Below are 27,109 nucleotides of genomic sequence, written 5' to 3'. Positions count from 1 at the left end.
TTATCCGGAGTTACCAGCCCTGCTCCATAAGGTGCGAAGACTGTGCTCGCACATCCGTCGCTCGCCCGTTGACTCCAGTCATATGCAGCGGCTGCAGCGATCGCTCCACTTCCCCAAGCACTGCCTAATCATAGACACTGCAACAAGGTGGAACTCCACCATGCACATGGCTGAGAGGCTGTGCGAACAGAGGCAGGCTGTAATGCATTTGTAGGAGGATACATGGGCAGGCAGTTTGAGGGCAGATATCGAGTTGTCGGGTGTGCAGTGGTCAAAGCTGAAAGACCTCTGTAAAGTCCTTCGGTGTTTTGAGGAATGCACACAGCTGGTAAGCGCAGACAACGCCATCATAAGCATGAGCATCCCACTTATGCATCTGCTCATGCAAACTTTGATGCACATTAAGGATCAGGCATCTGCAGCGGAGGAGGAGGAAGAGGGAAGCCTTGATGACAGTAAGGCATTGTCTGCTCACACGACTGGTAATACTGAATTGATTGCAACAGACAGGAGACAGCAGTTGTCAACTATGGTTCAAAATTACCTCTCCTCCCCTATCGATGTTCTCCCTCACATTCATTCTCCTTTGACTATTGGGCCGGTAAACTGGACACCTGGCCTGAATTGGCACAATATGCCTTACAGGAACTGGCTTGCCCTACTGGTAGTGTGCAATCAGATTGAGTCTTCAGTGCTGCTGGATCAATCCTGACAGAAAGAAGGACCCGGCTGTCAACCCAAAATGTAGGTGATCTCACCTTCATTAAAATGAACCATGTCTGGGTTTCAAAGGATTTTGTACCACCTTCCCCTGATGACACATGGGTTGCCAGCAAAATGGCTTGCTTTGTCCTCCTCTTCCTCCGACTTCTCCAATTCCTCCATTTGCAGCTGCTGAACGTCCAGCCTACACCTCAACATATGCCAGTTTTTCCACCTCCCTAATATATATACTTTATATATGTACCCCCCACATATAAAGTAAATTAAGGTTGACAAGCTTAAGTAATAAAAATTGATGTCGTTGCCATTGAAATGGGCACTGTAGGTGTGTTAACTGTCCTCCACTCACTGCCGACTTTTATTCCCCATTGACTTGCATTGGGGTCGGGTTTCGGTCGAAACTCCGACTTTTTCCGATAGTCGGCCGATTTCGTTCGACTCAACTTTTGGTAAAGTCGGGTGGTCCGAAACCTGACTCGATCCTCCCAGAGGCAAAGTCGTTCATCTCTAGTTAAAAGCAATAAATTACAAATCATCAATTTAGAATGATAGCAAAATAATAATAAATGCTAATTGATATCAGAACCCAGTGCTATGAATCAGGTAAATTAGAACTAAAGTAACTGTTCTCAGATATATTACAATTACAACCTAATCATTTAATAGTATTGCTAATAAATGAATAATTCAAAGCTTCTAAACAGATGATTATCATGATGAAATGTTAAGAACAGGTAGGATTGCAAATGTTATATGAAAAGCACAAAATGATCTATGCTGTATGCTCGTTACTACATAATCAGGTACTGCACAACAACTACTACTGAACAGAGCAGGAGTTGCTCTGCAGTACACGGCCAAGGCTGCTCACATTGAATAAAACTACGCAGAGCAGATCCGTTCTGTTGCCATCAGTTTTCATCTGTCCATGTAAACAGGCCAGTAAACAAGTGCTCATTGACTTGTACATAGTTGATCAGAACTTGTTCATGGGTCAAATTAAGGCCTTAAGCTGTTATGACTGGGGAGGATTAAATAATTCCCCCTCCCAAAAGATGAAAACAAATGAAAATCAATACAATAATTATATATTACAAATTGGCAAATTAATTCTATGCAAATCAAATTCAAGTCAAATTATAGAATTTCACAGGTTCCAGCCAACTTTATTCACAAGGATTACCAAATAGTGCCCCCTTCTTTTTTAATGTTATATCAGCCACAGAACGCTTAATTGACCTCAAAGGCTTCCCCATATTATCTTGCATCTATCACATCACATGGTATAGTGCAGAAAATTAGGAGGGACTATTTTAGCATGTATAAAGGCTGTAGAGAGGACCTCAGTCACAGCTCAGTAACAGACCTAGGTAAAGAAAGAACTAAAACATTTTATAAATACTCGAGACAGTCATGTGTTGTACAACAGTAGCACTGAAGAAGATGAGAGCAGCAGTTTGGAAATGATGCAGGGAGTCAATTGCTAATGAGAGTGAGAGATGCAGAACTGCCAGAAGTAGTGTGATTGCTTAGTGTGATCTGGTCACCCAGGCAACTATAGGCCAGTGAGTCTGACTTCTATACCAGGAAAGATCTTTAAACAAATTATTAAACAACATGTATGTAAGTACCTGGATAAGAATGAAGTGATTAAACAGAGTCAGCATGGGTTTGTAACTAATAAGTCATGTAAGACTAACTTAATTTCCTTCTATGACAGAATCACTGACTGGGTGGATCAGGGAAATGCTGTAGATGTAGTATATCTTGACTTCAGCAAAGCATTTGACAAAGTATCTCACACCATCCTTATTGAAAAAATGACTAAGTATGGAATGGACAAGGAACTGGCTTAGTGATCGGACCCAAAGGGTGGTCATAAATGGCTGCACAATCAGTTGTAAGAATGTCTCAAGTGGGGTACCACAGGGCTCTGTCCTGGGCCCTGTATTGTTCAACATCTTTGTCAAAGATTTAGATGAAGGAATTGAGGGTAAACTGATTATATTTGCTGACTACACAAAGCAAGGAGGGATAGCTAATACTAGAGAAAAAGAGAGAGCGGACTCAAAAAGATATAAATAAACTGGAGCAGTGGGCAGCAACTAACAGAATGGTTTTTAACAGGGAAAAATGCAGAGTACTACATCTGGGTAATAAAAATGAAAAAAGCATATACAGAATGGGAGGAATAGGGCTAAGCAACAGCACATGTGAAAAAGACTTGGGTATACTAATAGATCACAGACTGAATAAGAGTCAACAGTGTGATGCAGCAGCAAAAAAGGCAAATGCAATTCTAGGATGTATTAACAGAAGTATACAGTCTAGATCACGTGAAGTCATTATTTCCCTCTACTCCTCTTTGGTCAGACCTCATCTGGAATACTGTGTCCAGTTTTGGGCGCCACATTTTAAAAAAGACATCAACAAATTGGAGCAAGTTCAGAAAAGAGCGAGCAGAATTGTGACCGGTCTGCAAACCATGTCTTATGAGGAAAGGTTGCAGAATTTGGGAATGTTTAGCTTGCAAAAGACTGAGAGGAGACTTAATAGCTGTCTACAAATATCTCAAGGGCTGTTACATTGTAGAAGGATCATTTTTATTCCTGAATGGGAGGAGACACAGATTAGATATTAGAAAAAAACTTTTTGACAGTTAGAGTGATCAATGAGTGGAACCAGATGGCCCAGAAGGTCCCTTCCAACTCTACGATTCTATGGTTTAGCAGGTCTCTGTCTAACTGCATTTGAATTACAATTACATGCAGTAGAAAGCAGCAGCAAGGCAAAACATTATTTTTCACAGAAAAAGGGAAAATCAGTGTAAGTTAGAGATAGTGTGCTTGCCTGTCACAAGCGACTATGCTCAGTTTTTTTCATTTCTTGTGCAATCCTTTTTGTCTGGGATGGAATAATTGTTTTTCATAAGTAGAAGAGAAAATTACCCAAAATCCAGACATTTAAGGAAGCACTCCCATCAATGTTTTATCCTTTTAATATATTGCAAGCACTGTATACTTACAATTGCGCATTTTGCCTTTCTACCCAGTTCATTTTTCTGTTTTTCATTAGGTCTATGACATCACATGATTAAAAACTGACTAGCTGAATCCTTCTGAGTTCTAGTAGAAACAGGAGGTCAATTTTATCTGCACAAGTCATGAGTCACTGCAAAAGTCTATGGCAGGGGGAGGAAGCAGCAACTAGGTCAGGAGTTGAAGAGGGGAATGAGTCATGCAGAGACAAAAGACTGTTTCTACACAGAGCAAAGAAAAGAGAAGAATTAACGGAGTAGAAAGACAAAATGAGCAATTGTAAGTACACGGTGCCATATAATATGGTGACTGCAATATATTAAGAGGATAAAAACTTTGATGGGAGTGCTTCTCCAACACCTTATAGTGAGTGAATATGTAAATAGTAATAGTACATGTAAATAACATTGGGTACTGAGTAAACAATATGATAAAAAAGAGTAAAAGCTTACGCCACCGCAAAGTGTACTCAATCGCGATGCTCCTATCCTGTCACTAGCATAACCCCTTTCTGACTTTGGACATACTCAGTACCTGGTTAGGAAGTGCTTCAAGACCTTGGATGTACGTCAAGGTGATTTTGAGCGATTCCTGCAGGGTGTTTGGTGATTTTGACAGCTTTGAGAAAGATCTGTAATAGATCGAAACATGTCGCTTGCACTTATATTTGCACACTGTCTGTGGAGTTTTTAATCGTGTGAAAACTTTTTTGGAATCATTAAAGGATAAAAAACTTTTTAAAGGAGCTGGAACAAACTTTTTTCTTATCATTAAAATAAAAAGTTTGAAAATTACAAAATTTTCAAACATTTTTCAGTTTTCCATTTTTTTCACAAATAAACACAAGTCATATCAAAGAAATGTTACCACTGTCATGAACTTCAATATGTCATGAAAAAACATTCTTAGAATCATTGAAATCCGTTGAAGCATTCCAGAGTTATTACCACATAAAGTGATGCTGGTCAGAATTGTAAAATATGGCCTGGTTCATGAAGTTGAAAACAGATTTGGGGATAAAGGGGTTAAAATGTTGCCGTGAGTCAGCCAACCTCACTATAAATAAGGGCAGAGCAGGACAGGGTCTATTTTTGCATAACTGTTTTACTTGTTTGATTTGACATCCATACACACCACAATTATTCCTTGGCCTGCTGCCACAGTTTACTTTCTATACATGTACCTACCTACCTAGCATTTCTTATTATGTATTTTTTGGCAAGATTTTAACAAGCTGGGTTGTAAAGATTGTCAAAGGTTCATTTTACTAATGTTCAGAATGGAAAAGAAAAAATGGCAATGTCAAGTACTGGTTAGTGTAAAATAAAAAAATATCCTCATACCATGGCTAAGTATGTAGGAGCCGGTAGATGCAGCGGAAGCACCACCACAGGCACCAGCCATCCAGGCATTAGTACAACCAAACGCAGAATACAACTGGCATTACTTGCTGCTGCCAAGTGTATTAGTGGGGAGGTAGTTTAGAAATATATGGCACATTACTCATGTCAGTCACAGTAGAATGATGTTACCTCTGACAGCGACCCTGTCAGTTTCAGTCAGTATTTTGCACAAAACAGTACATAATTACAAATAACAAAGAGGGACAATTTTTGGACCTTTTCATTTTAAAAATCATGAAAAGTTTGATAGAGTGGTGTATCATTAAATAGACTGTCGGTTATTATTATTAGTGTTAGATATTTCTTTTCAGGGCAAAGTTGCAGCAAATCGATAAGTCAGTAATCAATTTTGTGTCGAAAATTCTTCGGACTTGGTGAATTCAAATTTCAGAACACTCAATCATGTTTATTATCTATAATATTATGAAGTGTACATTTTAAGAACTGAACGTTTGGCATGGTGCAAGTGCTGTTTGGCTTATGCCAGGCAGCAATTTCTACTGAAGCAACTAGAGAAAATCTATTATAATTCAGACACTCGGATGAATCACAATAAATGCAATACATTATTGCCTCAAGCCAGCCAGAAGGGAGCAAATTATACTCAGTGACCCTCCCTGTTGATTCATAGATGGTGTATTAAATGATGACCCCCTTTCTGCTATCTATATAAAGATAAAGAATATCATCAACAAGTTAAATTATTTCAGTTCTTAAATACAAAAAGTGAAACTCATATTATATAGTCATTACTAGAGTTGAGCGAAACAGGTCGGTCAGATTTAAAAATCGCTGACTTTCGCCAAAGTCGGGTTTCGCCGATCGAAACCCCACCCTAGCGTGAGGTCGGACATGAGGTCGCCGATCACCGCGCCTAAGTCGCGTTTCAAATGATGCTTTCAGCGCCTTTTCTCACCCAATGATGCAGGTCACACACTGTGGGATACACGATGACATGCGCAGCGGCCAGCACCATCTTAGAGAAGGGCATTGAAGTGATTGACTGGCTTTGAGTGGCGTCACAGTGGGTATAAAAGGCTGTGAACGCTGACCTCCATCTTACTTCTGCCGATCTTACAATAGGGAGAGGTGCTACTGCTGATTCTGAACAGAAAGAGCGTTAGGCAGGGAAGAAGAAGAAAAAAACTGCTTCTGCTGATAAGCGCTTTTCACTGTACAGTTATAGTGTGCAGTGAAAGGGGAGGATTTTTGTTGTGTGCAGCAGCGCTGGTGGTGATTAGGCTGCCTTTTAAGGCTAGCTGCATTGCTGTGTGCACACTGCTGTTCAAACTGCTTTTTTCAAAGCACTCCAACTTTTATTATTTTGTCCTGGTGAGTTACTGAGCATTCATTTTTTCACACACCGTCTAGCGGTGTACGCTCCTCACACACTACCGTGTACCGGCTGGTATCATGGACAAATAGAAGCTATCTGGGAGTGACTCTGGAAGAAAATGCCAAGGATTTTGTCCATTTTTCCAGACCTACACCTTAGAGTTGTGTCCGTTTTTCAAACAGTTTCGTATATCTACTGTTTGATTACAGTCAAAACTAGACAGAGACAGCATGTGTCAGTCCGTATACAAATACAATTTTCCATACAGACACAGTCTAGCAGTGTACGCTCCTCACACTCTACCGTGTACCGCCTTCTAGCACAGACAAATAGAAGCTACCTGTGTGAGACTCTGGAAGAAAAAGCCGAGGAGTTTGTCTGTTTTTCCAGACCTACACCTTAGAGTCGTGTCCGTTTTTCAAACAGTTTCGTATATCTGCTGTTCGATTACAGTCAAAACTAGACAGAGACAGCATGTGTCAGTCCATATACAAATACACAGAGCGTGACAACTTTCCATACAGACACCGTCTAGCGGTGTACGCTCCTCACACACTACCGTGTACCGGCTGGTATCACGGACAAATAGAAGCTATCTGGGTGTGACTCTGGAAGAAAAAGCTGAGGAGTTTGTCCGTTTTTCCAGACCTACATCTTAGAGTCGTGTCCATTTTTCAAACAGTTTTGTATATCTGCTGTTTGATGACGGTCAAAACTAGACAGAGACAGCGTGTGTCAGTCCTTATACAAATACATGGAGCTTGACAATTTTCCATACACACACCGTACAGCGGTGTACGCTCCTCACACACTACCGTGTACCGCCTTCTAGCACGGACAAATAGAAGCTACCTGTGTGTGACTCTGGAAAAAAAAAGCCGAGGAGTTTTTCCGTTTTTCCAGACCTACACCTTAGAGTCCTGTCCGTTTTTCCAAACAGTTTCGTACAGCTGCTGTTTAATTATGGTCAAAACTAGACAGATACAGCGTGTCAGTCCGTATACAATACACAGAGCTTGACAATTTTACATACACACATCGTATAGAGCTGTCCGATTCTCCAACAGTATTGTATATCTGCCGTTCGCATTACAGTCATTTTTTATACCTAGTCAGCGTCTGTGTGTGACACTCCATAAATATATATACGGAGATTGTTAGTTGCACAAAAATCATATACAGTTGTACACTTCTGATACAGTTCCGTTTATCTGCTTGTTGGATTACGGTCCAATACATACTGTGAGAGCGTCTGTGACTAACATAATATATACGTTTATTTAAGTTGTTTAATACACCTTACACAGCTGGACGCTCCTCATACAGTACCATCTCACTGCTGGTATTTTTGGTACATTTTCCCAAACATGAGGAAGTATGGTGCATGAGGCCGCGGACATGGGCAGGGGGGCGCAGCTGGTACTGATGGTGGTGGTGCATCGACTGGTTCTGGCAAAAGCACAATAGCAGCTAAGGCAGGAGGTGTTGAGCCTGCATCATCCTCTGGCCCAAGAAGGCCTGTAAGGTTGCCTTTTCTTGGAGTAGGAAAACCACTTTTAAAGCCGGAGCATCAGGAACAGGTTTAGGCGTACATTGCCGAAACAGCCACCAGCTCTATTGCCTCCTCTTCTGAACGGTCGAAACCTGCAAGCACGGAGTCGTCAGTGCAGGGTTCTGGTCATAAAAAAACCCTTTCCTTCTGTCCTTCACCCCCACCAAAAGTTAAGGATGCGGCAGCCCATACTTCAGATTACTCCATGGAGCTCTTTTCACATACCATGTCTGGGATATCCAGTCAAATCCTGAATTCCCCAGTCAAAGATGAATCTTACATGGAGTGCACTGATGCACAGCCACTGCTAGATGATTCTACTGGTACATTGACCCACAGCACTACATTGCCCTCGCAGTCTATTGAGCCAGAATCTGACCCTGATGAAACCCAGGTGCCCCTTCCCGCATACTATACCACCTTACACGGTGACACAGAGGAAGGTAAAGAGGATGGTGCAGATGACTTTGAAGAGGAGGTGATGGATGACCCAGTTCTGGACCCGGATTGGCATCCATTGGGGGAGGAAGGTGGAGCTGGCAATAGTTCAGATAAGGAGAAGGATCCGCAGCAGGCATTGACATCGCAGCAGCGGTTATGTAGCAGGCCCATAGCTGTCCTAAAACGTGGAACAAAAACTAAAAGAGTTGCAGGATTGCTTGACCAGACGGTCAACTTAGCACAGCGTGCAAGGCCAGAAAATGTTTACCATAGCAGGAAGAGTGCAGTGTGGCACTCATCCACATACACTGTGTTTGAACGCCTACATTGCCAAACTAATCTCTTTAGAGATGATGCCCTACAGTTTGGTTGAAAGCGAAGCTTTCCGCGACCTCATGGCCTACGCTGTCCCACGCTATGACCTACCCAGTCGGCACTTCTTTTCTCGAAAAGCCATCCCTGCCCTCCACCGGCATGAGAAATACCGCATTGTCCATGCACTAAAACAGTCAATGAGGGGAAAGGTGCACCTCACAACAGATGCATGGACCAGTAGGCATGGCCAGGGCCGTTACTTGTCAATCACTGCGCACTAGGTTAATGTGGTGGATGCAGGCTCCACTGGGGACAGCAGCGATGGAACAGGGCTGCCTAGCCCACGGTATAGGAAACAGTTGGCTGTAGGCTTTCGCTCCTCCTCCTCCTTGTCGATCAGCGAAAGCTCGTCCACAGAGCGCAGTCGCACGAGCACTACATCTGCAGCTGGCAGTGTTGCACACGAGGTGTCCCACTATCGAACAGCTAGTGGTAAGTGTCAGCAGGCTGTGTTAAAGATGATGTCATTGGGTGACAACAGACACACCGCAGAGGTACTGGCCAACTACTTGCAGTGACAGCGTCATGGCTGGGCAGTCTACATCTTGAGGCAGGCAAGGTAGCCAGTGATAACGGCCGTAATTTTGCGGCAGCCATAGCCCATGCAAAACTCACACACATACCTTGCCTGGCTCACACTTTGAACCTGGTGGTGCAGTGCTTCCTTAAAAATTATCAGGAGTTAACATCTCTGTTCCATAAGGTGCAAAGACTGTGCTCACACATCCATTGCTCGGCCGTAGACTCCAGTCGTATGCAGAAGCTGCAGCGATTGCTCCACCTCCCCAAGCACCGCCTAATCATAGATGTTGCAACAAGGTGAAACTCCACCCTGCACATGGTTGTGTTAGGCATCAGATTCCTGGCACTGCACAGCGGGAATCCAGAGCCAGACATCCTGTGGTCTCCCATTCTTCCTCGCCCGCTCCGGGTGTTGCTCAGCAAACACGGCAAGCCAGGCTTGCTGCTCAGACTCGCTCTGACAGCCTGGATGTTGCTGCCACCTCTGGTGCAGCAATGGCAGCGCAACCTGCTTTGCAGGGAACCGCTCCTGAGGCTAAGTCCTCATGCCGTGCTACTGGGCATGCCCGCAACTTGACCTCTCACTGGAGAGCAGGGGTCACATGCTCAGGTCCTTCGTCGGATCTGATTGGTCCTTCCCAAGCTAATGGAAGGTCCTGGAAGCGCATCGCTATAAAAAGCCCGCAGGGCGGCTCGGCGATGCGCTAATGTAGACTTATCTTGCTATGTGTGTGAATGGTGACGGATGCATGGACTGGTGTCTGACTCATTATGAAACCCCTTCCCTCGGATAATACGATTGGTGACAGAGTGTGTTCTTAGGTTAGCACCAGGTAGTGGCAAGCTACGCCACAGTGCTCCCTCGCCTACACTAGCGTCCGTCGGTGCCCGGTTCTCGGCGCCGATGCTTGCGGCTATAGTTGCCGCTGCGCTGCATTAACTGCAGCTATTGGTGTTCGCGGCTGCGACGCCACACGCTGACTCCTGTGACGCTAACAGGGCCAGCGCCTTTGCATATATTTCTGGCAAGCGACTCTGTGTCTGAACAGAGCCGCTCCTAGCGTTCGGGTGACGTTAACCCGTGTGCACTACGTCTCCTTCTGGTGCATCTGCCATTACCCAGCAGCGGTCTTACTAACTACCGCACGGTGGACCCCGGGCAGCGAACGCAACTCTTAGGCCGGTTTCACATTAGCGCTTTTTAAGCGCACGCATGGCCGGGGGTAGCTCCGCCCCCGAGCCGGCTCTCTGCCCGGCGTGCCCGCCCCTTGCTTGTAGCGCCGCCTACTAGCGGACAGCAGCGCCTGCGATCGGCGCACCCTATCTTTAGCATAGGGTGCGCAGATCGTGCGCAGGCCGTGCGCTAGTTGCGCTTTGACCTGCGCTGCGCACTTTTGACGGTGCGCAGTGCAGGTCAAAGCGCAACTAGCGCACGGCCTGCGCACGATCTGCGCACCCTATGCTAAAGATAGGGTGCGCCGATCGCAGGCGCCGCTGTCCGCTAGTAGGCGGCGTTACAAGCAAGGGGCGGGCACGCCGGGCAGAGAGCCGGCTCGGGGGCGGAGCTACCCCCGGCCGTGCGTGCGCTTAAAAAGCGCTAATGTGAAACCGGCCTTATTATTTTATATCTGGTGTGTTCCACCGACCATAACATTACACTAGCGCCAGGGTCTGGCTGACAATGGCAGATGTGCAGCAGCTGCAGCGCTACATTTGGCAGCTGGAGAGCAGGTTGGCGGCTATCGAGAGCACCAACTCAGCTGCGAATGCTGCGCTAGCTGCCGCCCAGACGGTCGCTGAGGCCGTCTCATGTGTTCCCACACTCTTGCCCTCGTCGACAATCTCCTCCCTCCCGCTCCCCAATAAGTTTTCGGGTGAAAGCGCCACCTGTAGGGGATTCATCAGTCAGTGCTCCATTCACCTGGAGTTGCTGGCTGCACGGTTTCCTACAGAGCGGACTAAGGTGGGCTTCATTGTCTCCTTGTTATCTGGACGGGCATTGCAGTGGGCCACGCCATTGTGGGAACGTGATGATCCCGTGGTTCAGGGGCCTGCTCAGTTCCTCGCGGCTCTGAAGCAGGTCATCTTGGGACCACGGGTCACGCATGATACGGCTCTCCAACTGTTGTCGTTAACACAAGGGTCACTCTCGGTTAGCCATTATGCTGTCCGGTTTCGGACATTGGCTTCCGAACTGGAGTGGCCGGACAAAGTATTAGTCCCAGTGTTCTGGAGAAGCCTAGCTGAGCACATCAAGGATGCTCTAGCTACCCGAGATATTCCCACAACTCTGGAAGAATTGATCGCCGTCTCCACCCGTATTGATCTCTGGTTCACGGAGCGCGGGTTGGAGAGGACTCAATCCAGACGTAAAATTAACCTGGCTCCCACCTTTACCGAACCGCTGAGCCATTCCGCACAGGAGTCTCCCTCCACCGAGCCCATGGAGGTATCTCGCACCGGCACTAAGCCACATCAGATGTGGGGCTCCGTGCGCTGTTATCACTGCCAATACTTTGGCCACTCGGCTGGCACATGTCCTCAGTGGCCGAAGGGTCGACCCCGTTCCATGGTTGTAGGTGGTGGCCAGTCCCAGATGGAGTCCTTTTCGCCTAAGCCGGTATTCCGGGGTACCCTAGATAACGGTTCCTCCACCTGGGAGGCAGAGGTCACTCTGGATTCCGGGGCCGAGGGGAACTTTATGTCCTCGAGTTTTGCCCAGAGTCACACTATCCCTCTGGTATTACTCCCACAACCTCTGACCATCAGGGTGGTGGATGGGGCACCATTGCCGTCTCAGGTAACCCATCAGACGGTCCCACTCGGTCTCACCATGTCCCCCTCACATCGGGAGACCCTGTCCTTGCTTATTATGCCTCACGGCATCGATCAGGTACTCCTTGGGGTTCCCTGGCTTCGTTGTCACTCCCCTCACATTGATTGGGCTTCGGGGAGAATATTGGGCTGGAGCAAGGACTGCGAGGGTAGGTGTCTCAGGGACAGTCTTCAGGTAGCGTCTACGGAGCTGCCTACAGATCACTCCACGCTCCCTGAACCTTACCATCAATATGCGGACGTCTTCTCTAAGGAGTCCGCGGAGACACTCCCGCCGCACCGTCCCTATGACTGCCTGATTGACCTCCTGCCAGGCACAGAACCTCCTCGAGGTTGTGTCTAACCATTATCTCTCCCGGAGACGGAGGCAATGTCCCAATACATCCGGGAGAACCTGGCACGGGGATTTATCAGGAAGTCGGTGTCACCGCCGGGGAAGGCTTCTTCTTCGTTCAGAAGAAGAACGGAGAGTTACGCCCTTGCATTGACTACCGGGGTCTCAATGCCATCACAGTAAAGAATAAGTACCCTCTCCCGTTGATCTCCGAGTTGTTCGACAGGTTGCGTGGGGCGCGACTCTTTACAAAGCTAGATCTACGAGGGGCATACAACCTGATCCGTATTCGCGAGGGAGACGAGTGGAAGACAGCTTTTAATACTCGGGATGGCCATTATGAATATCTGGTCATGCCCTTCGGCCTTTGTAATGCGCCCGCTGTCTTCCAGGACTTCGTCAATGACATCTTCCATGACATGCTTTCTACCTCGGTGGTGGTCTATCTGGATGACATCCTCATCTTTTCGCCAGATTTGCCCACCCACCGGAAAGATGTCTGCAGGGTATTTGACTGCTAGGGGCAAATTCCCTGTTCGCCAAGCTGGAGAAGTGTCAGTTCGAGCAGGAGTCCTTGCCATTTTTGGGCTACGTCATCTCGGCCCAGGGGTTGGCTATGGATCCGGCCAAACTGCAAGCGGTTATGGACTGGCAGGAACCCCATTCTCTTAAAGCGGTGCAGCGCTTTTTAGGGTTCGTTAACTATTACCGCCAGTTTATACCCCACTTCTCCTCCCTGGTAGCGCCTTTGGTTGCTCTCATGAAAAAAGGAGCTAATCCTAAGGCGTGGACCGAACAGGTTTCTAAGGCCTTTTCCTCCATAAAGTCCCACTTTGCAGGCGCTCCCATATTACACCGTCCCGATGTGGATAAGCCATTTATCCTTGAGGTAGACGCTTCTTCCGTCGGTGCAGGAGCAGTCCTTTACCAAAAGGATGCTCAAGGTTGGAAGCATCCATGCTTCTTCTATTCTAAGACCTTCTCACCGGCGGAGAAAAATTACTCCATCGGCGACAGGGAGCTGCTGGCCATGAAATTGGCTTTTTCCGAGTGGAGACATCTCCTGGAGGGAGCTCGGTTCCCCTTTCAGGTCTTCACGGATCATAAAAACCTGGTCTATCTTCAGACGGCCCAACGCCTGAGGCAGGCTGTAATGCATTTGTGGGAGGATACTTGGGCAGGCAGTTTGAGGGAAGACATGGAAATGTCGGGTGTGCAGTGGTCAAAGCAGAAAGACCTCTGTAAAGTCCTTCAGTGTTTTGAGGAATTCACATGGCTGGTAAGCGCAGACGACACCATCATAAGCATGAGCATTCCACTTATGCATCTGCTCATGCAAAGTTTGATGCACATTAAGGATCAGGCGTCTGCAGCCGAGGAGGAGAAGGAGGGAAGCCTTGATGACAGTCAGCCATTGTCTGGTCAAGGAACTGTCCTGGACGAGGTGGAGGAAGAAGAGGAGGAGGATGAGGATGAGGAGGATGATTATTTTGGGCAGTAGGATGTTTCTCAGGGGGCAAGAGAAAATGTTGGCATTCCAGGGTCAGGTACAGTGTTTGTGCGTGACTGTAGGGATGTGGATTTGCCAGAAAACTGCTCCTCCACCCACCATGGGCAGTGCATCATTGGCACCTGGAACATTGGCCCACATGTGCGATTATGCCTTGCGGATCCTAAAAGGGACCCCCGCATTGCCAAAATGATGAGGGATGACGACTACTGGCTGGCCAGCATCCTCGATCCACGCTACAAAGGCAAATTACACAACATCATGCCACAGGAGAACCTAGAGATAATACTGGCAATCAAACAAGCAACTCTGGTAAACCGTTTGTTTGAGGCTTTCCCAGCACACAGCAGCGGTGCTGGTTCTCCCATGAGCCGTAGTGGGAACAAAGGAAGAGGTGTTCGTGGTGCACACAGCAGAAGTGGCGTTGGAGACAGGGGTTTAATGACCATGTTGTGGAATGATTTCTCAAGTACTGCTCACACGACTGCTAATACTGCATCGATTAAAAGTGACAGGAGGCAGCAGTTGTCAACTATGGTTACAAACTACTTTTCCTCCCTTATCGATGCTCTCCCTCACAGGTAGTGTTGAACATTCTGATACTGCAAATATTGGGTATCGGTCGATATTCGCTGTATCGGAATTCTGATACCGAGTACCGATATTTTTACAATATCGAATTCCGGAATCGGAAGTTCCCATAATGCAATGAGCCAGTGTTGTGGCTGTGATTGGCTGCTGAAATGATGTCATCATGATGCGCGGTCAGTGCGCATCATGATGCGCTGTCTGTGCGGGCCTGCCGGGGGTCTGTGCGGGCCTGCCGGTTGTCTGTGCGGGCCTGCCGGGGGTCTGTGCAGGCCTGCCAGGTGTCTGTGTGGGCCTGCTGCTGGTTGTGTGTGTGTGAAGGCATCGTCCGATGGGAGTACAAGTCCCATCGGGCTATGCCTGCTACAATGACAGTGATTGACACATTAGCCAATGATGGGACAGTAGTAGTACCATCATCCGGCTAATGTGTTGAATGTAAAAAAAAAAAAAAAAAAAAGATACATACTACATACTGTGGTGTAGTAACCACTATGTCTGCTAGGGGGCGCTGTGTGGAGGTTCCAAGAGAAAGGATGAGTGGCAGAATCCTGAAGGATGGTTATGTATCTCAAAGTGGGTGGTTTTGAGATGGAGACTTAGTTATGTGTTGATCAGCAATGATTTTGCTGAAGTATTGTTTCAAGGTATAAGGGAGAAGTCTCCAGGTAACTTGGGAGTTGGGCGGGCCGGTTACCTACAAATCCACCCAGGGGTGTGTCTGAAAACACCTGTATTAAAAAGCTATGTGAGTGTGTGAAGGACCTGTGATGAGGTCATAGTCACGTGACCCGGTGGGCGTGGCTGTAGACCATATAATGTGGCCAGGGTAGGTCACATGTAAGGAATGCTGGGACCTGGTTGGTCCAGTGTGGAATGTCCTGCAGACATGGAACTTCCTGTGTGACAGCACGTGTGAAGTGGCTGTGAGCAATGGCGATGTGTGCCTGAGAGTTCCCTGGAGGGAAAGAACGTGTGCGGAGTGCTGCAGCCGCATGAGGAGCCCTGACGTGGGTGAGATAGTTGTGAGGCTAAGAGAGCCTGCGTACTGGACATTGATAACCAGAGTGAAGCATTATAATGGACGCTATGCTGGTAATGCTGTTAAGTGAACTTTCTGTTGCTGCTGTGGTTTATGAGGCGTGAATAAACCGCAAGGACTGTATAATTTGTTGGAAAATCCTGTGCCGGAACTGTTTTTTGTTCGCTGCAAGCGAGAATCCCCTAAGTAAAAGACAGCGCTACCTCACAATATATACTACATATATACTACATTCATACAACATACATACATACTACATATATACTACATTCATACAACATACATACATACTACATATATACTACATTCATACAACATACTACATACATTCTTCATGTATACTACATTCATACAACATACATACATACATACATACATATTACATCCTCTTCCTCGGACTTGCCCAATTGCGCCCTTTGCAGCCGCTGAATGTCCAGCCAACACAACACATATGCCAATTTTTAAACCTCCCTAACTGGGCTGCCCACCCCTCCCCCAACGGCTGGGGTCAAGACCTGGCGCACCCGGGCAAGTGCCGTTGCTCTGAACAGGTGGATGGGCCCACTGATGGCCGATGGCAATGGCACAGGGCCCCTCATAGTACAATACAGTGTCTCAGACGGTGGGAGAGCCCACTCGCTGTCAGATACACCAGCGTACTATGAGGGGCCCTGTTCCAGTACCGTCGACTACGATTGTGCCCGCCCTGCTTGATCATGGTCACATCACTTACAAGTCGCAATACTTACTTCTCCCTGCTCCACCGCTGTGTAGTCTGGGCAGTTAAATCCTTCACAGGGATGGCCACTAAAAAATTGGTGTATTGATCAATGATGGTTAAGATGTAGCTATGGCCTATCCTGCTGGCCTCTACCTTCAGATGATCAATGGCTACCATTTCAAATGGACGTCAACTTACAAGCGGATGCAGTGGTGGTTTATGATCACCTTTCACAGATGTGATAGTCACAGACGTGTGACATTCCTGCCACCATTTTTCAATGTCTCCTCTCATGCCAATCCAATAGAATGGCCTACGGCCTGTGGCTTCTGTCTTTTGCACTCCAAAATGACCAGACACATCATGATAGGCAGTGAGGACCATGGGTACATCTCTCCCTGTGATCACAATTTGATGGAGACGAGTAACGGTGATGTGATCCACGCTACTGCGATAAAGCAATCCTTTCTTCACAAAGAACCTTTTTCGCTTTCTCCACAGACACAGTAATTGAGGGTCTGCATCACCTCTGCAACATCTACCGGGAGGTTTTCCCGCGATGATTAATTCCAAAATTTCTGCTAACAATCGACATTGCGTCTATACTTGTATCCATGTAGTTTACAGTAGCGGAGATTCTGGACTGGCTTACTGAGATTGAAATATATACGAAGATTTAAAAGTACCACAACACCAGTACACTATGAATACCTTTCCCTTTTTCTACTTTTTTAATTCTGGTGAAATACATAGTGAGCATGTGAGTGTCTGACTCCGGAAGTATAGATGGAAATTTAACCCTATACTGGACACACCTGGTATGTGCTGATACAGTACCTTGTTTCAAAAATTTGTATTAAGGTATCATCTGTAGGATAACCAACTGTGGGGGTGGTGGGGACCCTCTTCTTGCCACAGACAAACACGAGACTGAGACAGAGTTTGTATTGAACTGGTCCGTTTTTAGTGCCCATCTGTCTGTCAACAACAGCAATTCACCACAGCCGTTTCACATTTCTCTGTACACAGGCCCAGGTACTTTCACTTCTTTTGTAACTATAATCGTGGCATCCTCTGTGGCTCTTCCACTGTGGCTGGTCTAGGCCCAGCCACCACAGCGCTGCACCAGTCTGAGCACACCATCTGTATGATAGCCCCAGGCCGTCTTCGTCTGTGGCTACTGTCCTCTGGGCCACCCCTCCGTGACCGCCCCAACTGTCAGTCCTCTCTGGAGCCTTTCCACTCTCTCTATTTCCTCAGCAGAACTTCTTCTTTACTGTGCTCCCTTCGCTGACTGACTCTTCCAGAACCTTCCCTCAGCCTTTTATACTTCCAGTTCTGGTAACTCCGCCGACTATCACCTAACAGTTTCTCTGACCAATGGCAGTTATTCAGTCCCACTCCTACACTCTCCACTGCTCTTCAATGGGCAAGCTAAAACACTGCACCCTCTCTCTTTATCTTAGCGGTTTCACACCTACACTGCGCTACACCTCTGCTTCTCACTACAGGCTGGTTTGTCTGTCAGTCTACCTTCCCTACATCATCCATAGTGAGTGTGTGTGGGTTACGCCTTCTATATATACGGTGAATTGAATAAACATATTTTTACACTATACTCGATACAGCTTGTATCTTGTTATACAGTACCTTTGTTCGACATTTAGCATTACGGTCAAATCCATACTGTGTAAGCATCTGAGAGTGACTATGGGACTATTTATACGGAGATTTCGATTGTCCCCTAAAAAATATATACTTGCTATCTTGTTATCCAGGACCTATTTAACAACATTTTTTATTATGGTCAAAACCAAACTGAGTGAGCGTCTGAGGGTGACCACGGAAATATATACCGATATTTTCAATTTGGCCAACACTGTATACAGCAGAACGCTTCTGATACAGTAACCTTTTTATCTATTTAGATTCTGGTGTAATCCATAATGAGCCTGTAAATGTCCATTTGTTACTCCGGCAATATTTTTGGAACTTTAAGATTACTCCAACACTGTATACAGCTGTACGCTTGTGTTACATAACCCATTTATAGCTTTTCATATTCTTGTGTAATCCATACTGGGCCTGAGAGCGTTTGTGGCTGCCTCCTGAAATGTATACGGAGAATCAGAATGTTTACACTATACTATATATACCTTGTATCTGGTGATACTGTACCCTTTTTCAACTTGTTATTTTATTGAGCAAGCCATACTGAGCCTGTGAGCGTCTGTGTATGCCTCATGAAATATATACGGAGATTTACTGTTATCCATAGACTGTATAGAGCTGTACGCTTCTGATACGGTACCATATACACTCACTGGCCACTTTATTAGGTACACCTGTCCAACTGTGTGTTAAGACTTAATTTCTAATCAGCCAATCACATGGCGGCAACTCAGTGCATTTAGGCATGTAGACATGGTCAAGACAATCTCCTGCAGTTCAAACCGAGCATCAGTATGGGGAAGAAAGGTGATTTGAGTGCCTTTGAACGTGGCAAGATTGTTGGTGCCAGAAGGGCTGGTCTGAGTATTTCAGAAACTGCTGATCTACTCTGATTTTCACGCACAACCATCTCTAGGGTTTACAGAGAATGGTCCGAAAAAGAAAAAAAATCCAGTGAGCGGCAGTTCTGTGGCCGGAAATGCCTTGTTGATGCCAGAGGTCAGAGGAGAATGGGCATACTGGTTCGAGCTGATAGAAAGGCAACAGTGACTCAAATTGCCACCCGTTACAACCAAGGTAGGCAGAAGAGCATCTCTGAACGCACAGTGCGTCGAACTTTGAGGCAGATGGGCTACAGCAGCAGAAGACCACACTGGGTACCACTCCTCTCAGCTAAGAACAGGCATCTGATGGCTACTTTCAGCAGGATAATGCGCCATGTCATAAAGCTCGAATCATCTCAGATTGGTTTCTTGAACATGACAATGAGTTCACTGTACTCAAATGGCCTCCTCAGTCACCAGATCTCAATCCAATAGAGCATCTTTGGGATGTGGTGGAACGGGAGATTCGCATCAGGGATGTGCAGCCGACAAATCTGCGCCAACTGTGTGATGCCATCATGTCAATATGGTCCAAAATCTCTGAGGAATGCTTCCAGCACCTTGTTGAATCTCTGCCACGAAGAATTGAGGCAGTTCTGAAGGCAAAAGGGGGTCCAACCCGTTACTAGCATGGTGTACCTAATAAAGTGGCCAGTGAGTGTATATGCTGGTATTTTGGGTCCATTTTCCAAAACATGAGGAAGTATGGTGGAAGAGGGTGTGGATGTGGGCGTGGAGGGCCACCTGGTACTGATGGTGGTGGTGGTGCATCTGCTGAAAGGGCCAAAAACACAATAGCAACTAAGGCAGGAGGTGTTGAGCCAGAGTCATGGTGTAGCTCTGGAAGGCCTGTAATGCTCCCTTTTCTGGGAGTAGGTAGATTGCTTTTAAAGCCGGAGTATCAGGAACTGTTTGTGGCTTACATTGCTGAAACAGCCTCCAGCTCTATCGCCTCCACTTCTGAAGTTGTAAAAAATGCAAGCACTGAGTCATAACTGCAGGCTTCTGGTCAGGAGCAACCCCTTTCCTTGTGTCCTTCACCCACACCAAAAGTGAAGGGTGTAGAAGCACACACCTCAGATTACTCCATGGAGCTCTTTTCACATACCATGCCTGGGTTAATTAAAAATAGGGCCCATCATATACTGGAGCAATGTAAATGGGGCAGATCAGACACTGGAGCAGCTTCTAAGGGGCCCATTTTACACTGGAGCATTACAAATGGGGCCCATTATATATGGAGAATTATTAGGGCCCATGATACACTGGAGCATCATCCATGACGCCCATCATGTACTGGAGCATTGCAAATGGGGCAGGTCAGACACTGGAGCAGCATCTAAGGGGCCCATTATACACTAGAACATTACAAATGGGGTCCATTATATATGGAGCATTATTAGAGCCCATCATACACTGGAGCATCATCCATGAGGCCCATCATGTACTGGAGCATTGTAAATGGGGCAGATCAGACACTGGAGCAGCATCTAAGGGGCCCATTAAACACTGGAGCATTATTAGGGCCCATGATACACTGGAGCATCATCCATGAGACCCATTATGTACTGGAGCAATGTAAATGGGGGACATCAGACACTGGAGCAGCATCTAAGGGGCCCATTATACACTGAAGCATTACAAATGGGGCCCATTATATATGGAGCATTATTGGAGCCCATCATAGACTGGAGCATCATCCATGAGGCCCATTATGTACTGGAGCATTGTAAATGGGGCAGATCAGAAACTGGAGCAGCATCTAAGGGGCCCATTATACGCTGGAGCATTACAAATGGGGCCCATTATATATGGAGCATTATGTGGAGCTCATCATATACTGTATGGAACATTATATGTGACTAATTATTTGGTATGGAGAAATATATGGGGCTCATTATTCTGTATGGCGCACAATGTGGTGGCCATAACACTGTATGGAGTAATATAATGTCCTGTTTTTGAGCTATTGTACAATTTAAAATAGATCAGTCATGTCATGTAAGCAGTGAAGTATGTGTCATTGTACTATACCTATATTTCTGTGGCGTATCGGAGCATCATGTGTTGTGGTATGTGTTAAAGGGGCGCACTGACACTCTTTGGCCCAGGGCACACAAAAACCTGGAGCCAGCCCAACCCCCCCACAACTTTAGCCAAATAACCCCCAGTTTTCAATGCGTAACTATTATTAGGAAGTAAATTAAGGTTGACAAGCTTCAGTTATAAGAATTGATGTTTTTAGCATTGAAATGGGCACTGTAGGTGTGTTTACTATCTTCCATTCCCTGCCAACTTTGCTTCCACATTGACTTGCATTGGGTTTCGTGTTTCAGTCGGCCTCCGACTTTTCCCTATAGTCGGCTGATTTCGTTCGACCCGACTTTTGCAAAAGTCGGGTTTCATGAAACCCGACTCGACCCGAAAAAAGGCAAAGTCGCTCATCTCTAGTCCGTACACACAGAGTGATCTATTTCACGTGTTTATTTCTGTTAATGTTGATGATTATGGCTTACAGCCAATGAAAACCCTAAAGTCATTAGCTCAGTAAATTAGAATACTTTATAATACCAGCTTGAAAAAATGATTTTAAAATCTGAAATGTTAGCCTACTGAAATGTATGTTCAGTAAATGCACTCAATACTTTGTCAGGGCTCCTTTTGCATCAATTACAGCATCAGTGTGGTGTGGCATAGAGGTGATCAACCTGTGGCAGTGTTAAGGTGTTATGGAAACCCAGCTTGCTTTGATAGAAGCCTTCAGCTCATCTGCATTGTTGGGTCTGGTGTCTCTCATCTTCCTCTTGACAATACCCCATAGATTCTCTATGGGGTTAAGGTCAGGCGAGTTTGCTGGCCAATCACGCACAGTGATACTGCTGTTTTTAAATCTGGAATTGGTACTTTTGGCAGTGTGAAATTTTGATCTCCAAAAAGCTTGTCGGCAGAGGGAAGCATTAAGTGCTCTAAAATTTCCTGGTAGATGACTGAGCTGACTTTGGTCTTCATAAAACACAATGTACATATACCAACAGATGACATAGCTCCCCAAACCATCACTGATTGTGGAAACTTCACTCTAGACCTCAAGCAGCTTGGATTGTCTGTCTCGCCACTATTCCTCCAGACTCTGGGACCTTGATTTCCAAGGTCTAATGTGAAGTATCCACAATCAATGATGGTTTCAGGAACCATGTCATCTTCTGGGGTGCAGGTTCACTGTGTTTTATCAAGACTGGTGATGAGCGAGTTTACTTGTTACTCGAGATTTCCCGAGCATGCTCGGGTGAGCTCCAAGTATTTGGATGTGCTCGGAAATTTAGTTTCTGTCACCGTAGCTGCATGATTTGCGGCTGCTAGACAACCTGAATACATGTGAGGCTTTCCTAACAAACAGGCAATCCCCACATGTATTCAAGCTGGTTAGCAGCTGCAAATCATGCAGCTACAGTGACAGAAACTAAATCTCCGAGCCCATCCAAACACTCGGAGCTCACCCGCATGCTCAGGAAATCTCAAGTAACGAGTATACTCGCTCATCACTAATCAAGACGAAAGTCAGCGCAGCCATCTACCAGGAGATTTTAGAGCACTTCATGCTTCCCTCTGCCAATAAGCTTTTTGGAGAAGTAAATTTAATTCTCCAGCAGGACTTGGCCCCTGTCCATACTGCCAAAAGTACCAATACCTGGTTTACAAACAACAGTGTCACTGTGCTTGATTGGCCAGAAAACTCACCTGACCTTAACCTCGTAGAGAATCTATGGGGTATTGTTAAGAGGAAAATGAGAGACACCAGAACCAACATTACAGACGAGCTGAAGGCTGCTATCAAAGCAACCTGGGCTTCCATAACACCTCAGCAGTGCCACAGGCTGATTGCCTCTATGCCACGCCTCATCGATGCAAAAATTGATGCCAAAGGAGCCCTGACCAAGTTTTGAGTGCATTTACTGATCCAACATTTCTAATTTTAGAATCATTTTTTCAAGCTGGTTTATAAAGTATTCCAATTTACTGAGACTTTTGGGTTTTCATTGTCTGGAAGCCATAATCATCAACATTAACAGAAATAAACACTTGAAATAGATCACTCTGTTTTCACTTTTTGTATTGAAGAACTGAAATAAATTAACTTTTTGACGATATTCTAATTTAGTGAGAAGCACCTGTAGATAAAAGTTGTGTTTATGAGACACACCTTTTAATGTTTTTGCTCAGAGAAATACCCTTATTAAGCATTACAAATCAAGGGATCATTTAAGAGGGAAAAAACACCCTAAGGCCGGCATCACACTAGAGAGAGAAATACGGACGAGTGCTATGCGATAAAAAAAATCGCATAGCACTCGGACCAATGTTAATCTATGGGGCAGCTCCCATCATCCGTTTTTTTCTCGCCCATATTATACGTGCAAGAGAAATCGCAGCATGCTGCGATTTGCACCGTATTACGGCCGAGACTTGCCAATGCAAGTCTATGGTTGCGAGAAAAAAAAACTGATTACACATGGACCATGCATTTGACTTGCGAGAAATAGGCACCAATGTCCTTTAGAAAAGCTGGCAATTCAGTGCGCTATACTGTAAAATCACACTGACAGGTTAAAATAGAATAGAGAGAATACACGTACTGTACAGTCATGGCCAAAAGTTTAGAGAATGACACAAATATTATATTTTCACATGACCTGCTGCCCTCTGGTTTTTATGTGTGTTTGTCAGATATTTTTATCATATACAGAAATATAATTGCAATCATATTATGAGTAACAAAAGGTTATATTGACAGAATGAGTTAATGCAGCAAGTCAATATTTGCAGTGTTGACCCTTCTTCTTCAGGACCTCAGCAATTCTCCCTGGCATGCTCTCAATCAACTTCTGGATAAAATGCTGACTGACAGCAGTCCATTCTTGCAAAATCAATGCTTTTATTTTGTCTGAATTTGAAGGTTTTTGTTTGTCCACCAGTCTCTTGATGATTGACCACAAGTTCTCTTTCCAGGCCATGGTCCCAAAATCTCTGTTTTGTTCCCTGAGCCATTTAGTTATCACCTTTGCTTTATGGCAAGGTGCTCCATCATGTTGAAAAAGGCATTGTTGATCACCAAACTGCTCTTGGACGGTTGGGAGAAGTTGCTCTTGGAGGACATTCTGGTACCATTCTTTATTCATGGCTGTGTTTTTAGGCAAGACTGAGAGAGAGCCCATTCCCTTGGCTGAGAAGCAACCCCACACATGAATGGTTTCAGGATGCTTGACAGTTGGCATGAGACAAGACTGGTGGTAGCGCTCACCTGGTCTTCTCAGAATAAGCCGTTTGCCAGATGTCCCAAACAATCGAAAAGGGGATTCATCAGAGAAAATGACTTTACCCCAGTCCTCAGCAGTCCACTCCCTGTACCTCTTGCAGAATATCAGTCTGTCCATGATGTTTTTTCTGGAGAGAAGTGGCTTCTTTGCTGCCCTCCTTGAGACCAGGCCTTGCTCCAAGAGTCTCTGCCTCACTGTGCGTGCAGATGCACTCACACCTGCCTCCTGCCATTCCTGAGCAAGCTCTGCACTGCTGGTAGCCTGATCCTGCAGCTGAAACACTTTTAAGAGACGGTCCTGGCGCTTGCTGGTCTTTCTTGGGCGCCCTGGAGCCTTTTTGGCAACAAGGGAACCTCTCTCCTTGAAGTTCTTGATGATGCGATAGATTGCTGACTGAGGTGCAATCTTTCTAGCTGCGATACTCTTCCCTGTTAGGCCATTTTTGTGCAGTGCAATGATGACTGCACGTGTTTCTTTAGAGAGAATCATGGTTAACAGAAGAGAAACAGTGATGCCAAGCACCAGCCTCCTTTTAAAGTGTCCAGTGGTGTCATTCTTACTTAATCATGACAGATTGATCTCCAGCCCTGTCCTCATCAACACCCACACCTGTGTTAATGGAGCAATCACTGAAACGATGTTAGCTGGTCCTTTAAAGGCAGGGCTGCAATGATGTTGAAATGTGTTTTGGGGGATAAAGTTAATTTTCTAGGCAAATATTGACTTTGCAAGTAATTGCTGTTAAGCTGATCACTCTTTATAACATTCTGGAGTAAATGCAAATTGCCATTAGAAAAAATGAAGCAGTAGACTTTGTAAAAATTAATATTTGTGTCATTCTCTAAACTTTTGGCCATGACTGTATACACATAGTATAAGTGTATATGCACTGCGCTGCGAAAGTATTTGGCTCCCTGGAACTTTTCAACCTTTTCCCACATATCATGCTTGAAACATAAAGATACCAAATGTAAATTTTTGGTGAAGAATCAACAAGTGGGGCACAATTGTGAAGTTGAACGAAACTTATTGGTTATTTTAAATGTTTGTGGAAATTCAAAAACTGAAAAGTGGGGCGTACAATATTATGTGGCCCCTTTAACTTAAAACTTTGTTACGACACCTTTTGCTGCGATTAGGCTAGTTTCACATTTGCGTTTAAGGCCGCAGCGGCGGCCTGCGCACGGCCGCTGCTAAGCCCCGCCCCCTGCCGCATGCGCCGCCAAACGCATACCTGTGCACGGCCTGCGTCCCCAGTGCTAAAGATAGGGGACGCATGAAGCCCCATGCGCCCGTAGGCGGAGCTACTGGTGGAGGCACGGCAGGGGGCGGGGCTTAGCGGCAGCCTTGCGCAGGCCACCGCTGCGGCCTTAAACGCAAATGTGAAACTAGCCTTACAGCTGCAAGTCGCTTGGGGTATGTCTCTATCAGTTTTGTACATCGAGAGATTGAAATTCTTGCCCATTCTTCCTTGGCAAACAGCTCGAGCTCAGTGAGGTTTGATGGAGATCGTTTGTGAATAAAAAATAACGTGACGTCAGCGGTAGTCACTGAGGCTGTGCAGACTCCCTGCCTGACCTGTGGTGAACTTGACAGTGTGGGAAAATGTTCAGAAACTTTCCCACGCTACTGAGTTCATGTCCGGTCAGGCGGGGAGGCTGTGCAGACAGGTTTTCATTCATTCCTCTGTGGTTTACAGCCTGGACGGTAGCATTAGCACCACTCCCGGTTGTAAACTATTTAACCACTTGAGATGGATTGCAGCATTGGGACTTGACTATACAGCAGATAGTTATTGGATATTGCTGCTTTTTTCATTTTTGTTTTTTTACAGGAGAACAAGGGTTTCAATTGAATTGGAAGTTTAATAAAGATGGCAAAAATGTGTTGAGTTATTTCATTAAAAGACTTTATTCTTAATGTGTGTTTTTTAATCCCTTTCATACTATTGGATTAATAAGAGATAAGTGTCTTATTGACACCTCTCCATTATTAACCAGGCTTAATGTCACCTTACAATGGCAAGGTGACATTGACCCCTTATTACCCCATATGCCACCCGCTACAGGGCAATGGGAAGAGAGGCTAAGTGCCGGAATAGATGCATCTTACAGATGCGCCTTTTCTGGGGAGGCTGGGGGCAGATGTTTTTATCCAGGGGGGCCAAAAACAATGGTCCCTCTCTTGGCTATTAATATCTGCCCTCAGTCACTGGCTTTCCCTCTCTGGCGGAGAAAATTGCGCGGGAGCCCACATCAGTTTTTTCCGTGAAATAATTCTTTATTTCAACACCTACAGCTCCAATATTTTACACACACATGCTACTAACATTATTGGTGAGGGACATATATAAATCTTATGGATATGCAATGGTTTACTGTATGAAAGCCATGTCTCATATCCTGTCGGGTTCTGTAATGATTTTACAGAAGCCGACTATTGAATTATCGGCTATTCTGCTATCTAGCACTGTATGAAATATAAAGACCATATATATATATATATATATATATATATATATTATACTGTATATATGTTTTCACGAATATTTGAGGCCATGGATCCATTATATCTCACCATACGGATATCACACGGCTATCACACGGATGCATAGATGCGAGAAATTTGCATCATCGCATTGCACAGGGGTGACATACGGATCACTGTTCAGGGAACATATCTGCGATTCTCGTCCATGAAAAACGGACCGACTTTTTTATAAGGTATGTGTGACGCTGGCCTAAGGTATAATTACGGAGCAATTGCAAAAAATTGTGTGATAATGACGGCTTCCAACTTCAGTAATTGTGCTTTGCACA

Source organism: Dendrobates tinctorius, unplaced genomic scaffold (genome assembly GCF_039654945.1).
Source record: "Dendrobates tinctorius isolate UK_male_01 unplaced genomic scaffold, ASM3965494v1 ptg000038l, whole genome shotgun sequence".
In the NCBI taxonomy this organism is placed as follows: domain Eukaryota; kingdom Metazoa; phylum Chordata; class Amphibia; order Anura; family Dendrobatidae; genus Dendrobates; species Dendrobates tinctorius.
This window is presented reverse-complemented; position numbering follows the sequence as displayed.